This window comes from Arachis ipaensis, chromosome B03 (genome assembly GCF_000816755.2).
Source record: "Arachis ipaensis cultivar K30076 chromosome B03, Araip1.1, whole genome shotgun sequence".
Lineage (NCBI taxonomy): Eukaryota > Viridiplantae > Streptophyta > Magnoliopsida > Fabales > Fabaceae > Arachis > Arachis ipaensis.
In genome coordinates this window covers 134,850,249-134,857,604 of record NC_029787.2, presented here as the reverse complement: position 1 = coordinate 134,857,604, position 7,356 = coordinate 134,850,249, and the positions used below count along the sequence as shown (strand labels likewise).

Here is a 7,356-nt window from a genome sequence, read left to right as displayed (position 1 = left end):
TAATATATATCACTTAAAATATGATATTTAGCATGTGAATATAATTATGAAAAGGTAAAAAAAATGCAAACATAATATTAAAAAAGAACATATAAATATAGTAACAAACACACTCAAGTATGTAACGTTCACTATGTATCAACTAAAATTTATACATAATGTGTATAATTCAAATTTAAGACACTAACCAACTATGAATGAAATAAAATATTTGTTTTATAAATAACCAACATAAGAAAATTTCAAAATAAGAAATTCTCCAAAAATCATAAAAAAAAATAGTTAAAAACTTGAATTTTTTGAGATAACATAAAATTTAACTCCTAAAAACTAAATATATATCCTAACATATGATAACCTTTAACTTGAACCTACCTATAAAACTATAACTACATATAAAACAAAGAAATCTTTTATCGTCAATTTAATAAAAAAATAGACTCAAAATTCTAAGAAAACTCCATATAACATTCAATTTATTGATTTCTAGTTTAGTAGATACCAATTTGTCCAAGTAAACAATTATTTTGGATGAGATAATACACTGTAGTGTAACTTTGACTACATATCAACATAATCAAAGTTAATTGATCTATTATTATTACAGTTTGATTGATGAAGTCCGCACCTAGTCAATCTGCTCGTCATTGTAAGACCTACAAAAATGAAAAGAGAATGCAATTACATCATTGAACAAAACATCACTAATTAAACACCGTAAGAATACTGAATAATAAAAATGACACTATAAAAGAAGTTAAAATAGAACGAATTTGATAATAATCAAAGTAAGTTACACATGTTTCTCCAAAAGAAACTAACATGATGTAACTAATGTCATATTATAATTAACAAATTATAATTTTATCTCAATGAGTAAAAGTCAAAATAAAATTAAGCTATTGAAGAATTCAGTTAGTGATTTCATGTCAGTTAGTAAAAAAAAAAAGGTAAAAAAATAATAGTTTCAAGTTATAGAAAATTGAATAAACACCTTAATAAATTGGTCATTTTCACAATAAATCAATATAATTGACAAAAACGATGCTCAAACTTTGCACAGACAAAAAATAATAAAAATTTAAAAGAAACACAGGTAAGGTGGGCAGAAATTTGAGAGTACATATTTTGCTCTGTAAACAAAGTTTATATAAGTTATAACTAAAATTGTCCAAAAAATTCTAAACTGAAAAAAAAAAAAGCTTTGTTCTTGTTATGTAATTTTTCAATGTTAGAAAATAAAAAAAATTAAAAGATAATAAAAAAATTCAAGACATAAGAAGAGATTAAAATTTTATCTCAATTTCAAATATCTTAAGAAACAAATCCACACTTAAATGCCAAATAAATAAATAAATAAATAAATAAATTCAAGAAAACAAAAAGAAGAAAAAGGGAGTTGAAACAGTGTAGTGGCCTCAGGTTCCTCTATAATGAATGAAGTAGTGAGTTGAGAGCTCATTATTGAAGGCAGTTTATTCTAAGTTGTAAAAGAGAAAGAGAAAGAAGACTGAGGCACAAGTTAGAGAAGTACATCATTACCTACTCTCCTTAACTAATAACCTACTCTCTCTGATTGAAATTTCTCATTACATATGTGCATTTACAGTTTTTTACACAATGAAGCACCTAAACTAATTAATGAAAAACAAAAAGATAATATAATCTTTTTAATGGCAAAAGATTTCTTGTTACGACATGTGGGCCTCATTAAAAGGGTGAAGAGTTGAAGACTAAAGATCACATATTCCTATAAAAATTTAAGTCAAGTATATTAGAAATACAATCACATTAGAGTTCACAGGTTAATATCCTTGACAACTTGGAGAGTAAAAATCATAAAAATCAACATTTTTGCCATTTCACTTGAGCCATTCATAGAATTATAAATCTTGGTAACTGATATTGTAGATTTTATTTGCTCAAAATTGAATATATTCTCAGTCTTATATTTTATTAAAGAGTCATATTAACAAAAATAACAAATACTTTAAATAATGGATATCTGAGAGTTAGCTCTAAGATAAATTTATTATTGAATAACAAACTAACAAACTAATTGAGCAGTCCAAATTTTCTATCACTTTCGACATTTTGTATCAAGAATTATAATCTCACTTCTTTAATGACATAATGACAATTACAGTTCATAATTATCAAATCAAAGAAGCATTGAACATTTAATGTAATAAAATACAAAAATAAATGATTTTTTGCACTTAATGCATGCACATCAAATCAAGCTTAGTGCTTAAAGTGAGAAAAGAAAGACTCCAACCACTCAAAATTAATATTGCATGTATTTAGCATTGGACACTAAAAATTACCAGTGTGCTTAATGTCCACTAGAAATCAGCAATGCTATTACTCCTTTGATGCTTTCCTTGGTAATGAATACACTACAACAAATAAATGCAGAAAATAAATCATATAGAAAAAAGAAACCAAAGAAGATCATCGAGAAAAATGAATAAGCAAAACTTACCTCTCTTAAATGGAGATTCAGAGTCTTTTTGGTTTCAAAACCGTTACCGCAGCAGCACCGAAAGTCACTAATTAATTTGAATATGGAAACAAAGAAGGTGTTAGACTCGAGTATGGGGAGGAGGGGTACTTCACCTCGTTATGGGATTAGAGGAAGCAGAACTCGGACCCTGTGAGTTGTAAATTATCCAGAACAAGAAAAACAGAGGGTCCGAATTCCACGTTTCATATTTCAAATTCCATCAGCTGCAAATCGGACCATGCGATTTGTGAAGCAAAATTTTATGACCAAAGAACTCGCATGGTTCGAGTTGTGTACTCTGAGTTTTTTTAATTTTTTTAACACAAATCGGACCATTCGATTTGTGTACTCTGAATTTTTTTCAACTTTTAAACACAAATCGGAGGATCCGATTTGTGTACTCCCACAATTTTAAAAAACACCAACAATTACCATGTTAAAGTATATCACTTATTTTGCTTCCATATCAACATTTTTTAGCCACCGAAAGTTATAGCCCTTGTGCTTATGAGCATGCTCCTCCAGTTCTTTAGGATCATTAAAAATGGCCCCTCTTTTGCAATGAAGCGTTCTTGCACTGTCTTTGAGCTCGCTTCTCTCACGAAAACGCACTAACACAGAAGATCAAAGAAGAGTAAGTGAAATTTTCATAGAGGTCACCATTTAAGAACGCATTGTTGAAGTCGAACGGGCAAATTTTCCACCCTTTTGCAAGTGAAATGCTCAACATGACCCTGACCATTGAAGGCCTACCTATTCAATGGGCTGAATATTTGGTCATAATCGACCCTTTGCTTTTGGTGAAACCCCTTTGCCACAAGCTTGGCAAGCTTGGCCTTGTATTTCTGGATGCTACCGTCATGATTTCTTTTCACTCTGAACACCCATTACAACCTATGGGAGCTGAGTGAGTCGGCGGATCCACCAAACGCCAGGTGGGTTGAGTATTCTTCTTCCATTGCTACTCTCTAGTGTAGGGTGGCAAGAGCTTCTTCAATAGATGCTGGTAGGGGCTCTTTTGCACATTGCTTGCTATATAATTAGTATTTGTCACATATAATGATAAGAAGCATGATGATTGAGTCACAATTAGAAGGTGTTGTATTCAAAGACTCTTGATTTGAAATTTAGCTTAGGCATTTTAGAACCGACTTAGGGTTCGGTTCACCGATTTTTTTATCGAACTAGCAGGTTCGGTTCAGTTTTTATAACTACGAATAAAATTATAATGATGAAATATTATTTTAGGTATAAAAAGTCATTTTACAGATCGTGCTATTATTTCACTTCTAAAGTTCTAATTGAAAAAAATCCCACATTTTGCTCAAAAGATGGTAATTTTTTTATTTTTTTAACCATTACTTAAAAGAAAAAGTTTTACAGTGCATGTTAATTGAATTTTGCCAATTGTTTAAGAAACCTAGGTAAAAAGAGATAGAGTTGTTAATAACCCTTAATGCTGGCCCTTTTAGTATTGAAGAATTTATTTTCTACTTTTGTTTATCAAATTTGAAATATTTGTCAATTTATGTTTTTTTAATAAATGCATATCTAATAATCTGTTTTTATATGAGTATGATTCGTATATAATCTAAAAGGCCTAGTTTGATAAAACGATCTCGAATACATAACTAATTAAAATGATTTGAAAAAGAAATGATATTTTGACTCTCTAAAAATAATTTTAGTTCGATAAAATGACTCTAAATATTATTAGAGTACACTTTAAATAGATTAAATTTGTTTCAATAAAATATAAATTGCTATATCCATATGAATTATTCAATTTAAAATATTCTAAAACAAAAAGTAAAACAAACACAAAGTTGCCAATGAGTAATAGTTTAAATGACATAGTCTCCTCATATTCAATTAGGAGACCACTTACATAAAGACACAAAAAGTGTCTTTATTTAAAGACGTTTATAGGTGTCATAGTATGATTGGACATCTCTATTAAACCGGTTAATAAGCTATTTTTTAATAGTTCAGAATAAAATCGGTTTATTAAAGAAAAATAATAAACCTAATTATTCGTATTATAATTATTAGATTCGATTTATTCCGATCAATTTACACAATATAAACCGAGTTATATTTAAATTTTTTATAAAAAAATAAATATATCCTTAATTTTTAACTTTACAAACATTTAAATTCCTAATAATTTAAAAATACAATTAAACCCCTGTAAAAAAATAATTCTAACCCTAATCCATTATCATGTCCAAGCCCAAATTCAAGTCTATCCGTGAAATGGTGAAAATAATTTGCAGCCTTCTGAAGTGCTAATAGAGTTATGTTGAGAAGGCATTCCTCAAGCCAAGTTCTTTCTTCTGGAAGTAAGAGACTCTGGTGAAAGATGTTACTCTGGAGCCATAGGAACATACATAGACATATTTCAAGCAAATAAACACAGGTGAATCCTGGTGTGGCTGTAACGCACAATCCATACGGGTACTCTTCCGACACCATTGAACCGAAGCACAAGCAGTCACCAAGAAACGTGGAATGATAAGTATTGTATTCCATTCACTACGATTAATCACATGAAACCTTACCAGTTACCGATTATGAACGCGAGTGTGATTCAGAAGAGAGACGAGAGGATGTTTCGGTTGAGTAAGAACAAGGCTTATTCGAAATCTGCAGCTGATACAAGATTTGAGTTCTGATTCTCTCATTTTAAGGCTCTTCAGGTAATTTAATTTAATTTTTATTTTTCCCTTATTCTTCCATTTACGTTGATAAATGCTAATGCAATAGTGTGTGAAGTAGAGTTCTGTTTTTTTTTTTTTTTCACGTTAGCTTAATACGCTTCGTATGTTCGCAATTGTTGATCCGCGGTGATGAACTGATTATGCGTTTGGTGCGCAATTTGTAATGCAAGCATCAGAATCTTAGATCCTACTATTGTAATTTAGAAACAGCGAAAACTAGTGCTTTATTTGTTGAATTTTATCAAAGATGATGAAATTTATTATGTGAAGAAGTTTAGTATTTTGGAAATGGATGATAATTAATTAAGGTGAACTAAAGTGAAGTTGTTCTGTTGAGCTATAATATAGAATCCTTGAGACTTGAATGTTTTATCAAATGCAAGTAGCGGATCGGGTTGTTGGTTTGATATGAATAACAAGTGTTCATACATATTTTTGTTCACATTATTAATAAAATAATACTAAGCAGTGGGACAAATCATAATATTGAATGACTACAGTGACATGTTAAAAGTAAGCAAAGATGACTTATCTTTAAGTTCTAAAGTAGTTGTAATCAAGGGGGAAATGTTTAAATCACCAAAATTATACTCTTTATATCCAAATTTTGCTGCTAAAAAAGTTGTATGTTGATTTTAGAATTGTTTTAAATAGTAATTCAGTGTGCGGGGAAATAAAGGAAATAGATGGTTCTGTTAATAATAACAAATGCTGATTCTCTTGTTTGTAGGTACCCAAGGGATGGGAAGCTCTTTGTTTCTGTTGTTTCGGTAGAAAGTGGTAAAGCTATTGCAAAGTCAAGCAAGGTGCTGGTGCAATATGGGAGTTGTCAGTGGTCAGATTCTTTTTCAGAATTTGTATTGTTTCCAGGAGATAATTCTTCCAAGGAGATTGATGAATGTCTCCTCAAGCTTATTGTTGCCATGGTGCTGATACTATTGCTGTTTGCTTTTCCTATTGTGTATACTCTACTTTGTAGTTAAGATGTTTCTTTATCAGTTAGAAGTTTGTTTGAATTATGATGTGGCTTAACAGGGACCATCAAGGTCTAGTATCCTTGGAGAGGTCACTGTTAATATGGCAAGTTATGTGAGTTCAAATGCTGAATCTCCACTTTCACTCAAGCTGGGTAAGTGGCAACCATGGGACAGTTTTACATGTCAGATATACAAATAAAGTTGTCTTACTTTTATTGAGTGCAGAAACCTGGATGGTTGTGTTACTGTGGTTGGTTACGCTGGGATTTAATTGTAGTCAACTTTGGGGGAAAAGTAACATTGGAAATCTGGAATATATTGCTGAGTATTGAATGTATCTTATTAATTCCAATTACTCTTGTTAATCGACAACTTGTTTTCTTTGGGTAATCTCTGTTCATTCAAGCGGTATTCACTGTAATTTTACTCTCTGATATACAATGTTGCATAGGATCATATGGAATTATATTTCTGCCCAAAGTTTTATAACTTGTATTCAATTGAAGTCTTAGCCACTAGATTCTGTGAGAGAGAAATGATAGTTAATTAGTTAGAGATTTGGTTGGAACGGCATGCATCATTCTCTTGTAAACAAAATTTTCAAGATTACATCATTGAAATTATAAACACATAATAAAGTCATAAAAAAGTTAATTACAATTAAAGACTTTGTTGGCATTATCCATTGAAGCTGTACTCTCTGATTTTTTACAATGAAGCAAAGCTACAGATTTGTACTTGATTGATTCTCCTATACATATCTCTAAATGTATTTACACAGCATGACTCAAAACCACGACGAAACAAAGCCTCCTTCTAAGCAATGGGTTTGTCAAAAAGCTTAACATCCATGTTCACATTCTAATACTTCTTTCCTCCTATTTGCTATCATAAACCAGGTTCATGAGCCCAAAAAGCATCTGAATCCGGACAAAAAGAGAGAAAAATCTTGGATTTCTCTATTTGCTATGTGCCAATTGACAAAGCGAGCTTGTATCGACTTGAACAGAAAAAGGATGACCGGAAAAAGACAGCATTTATCATCTTCCCTGCAAGATCATATCCAAACTTGAAAACAAGGACCAACATAAAATATACTAGAAGCAAAGCAGAAAGCCCATCTAAAAGCAGTTTCTCAAAGGAATAAATAAAT

General features: G+C 30.6%; 1 long non-coding RNA gene across 1 annotated transcript; it reads left to right on the top strand.

Annotated features, from left to right (window-relative positions):
* LOC107634802 lies at nt 5,032-6,593 on the top strand. Its single transcript, XR_001619057.2, has 2 exons — nt 5,032-5,205; nt 5,957-6,593. It is a non-coding gene; the product is annotated as an uncharacterized LOC107634802 (long non-coding RNA).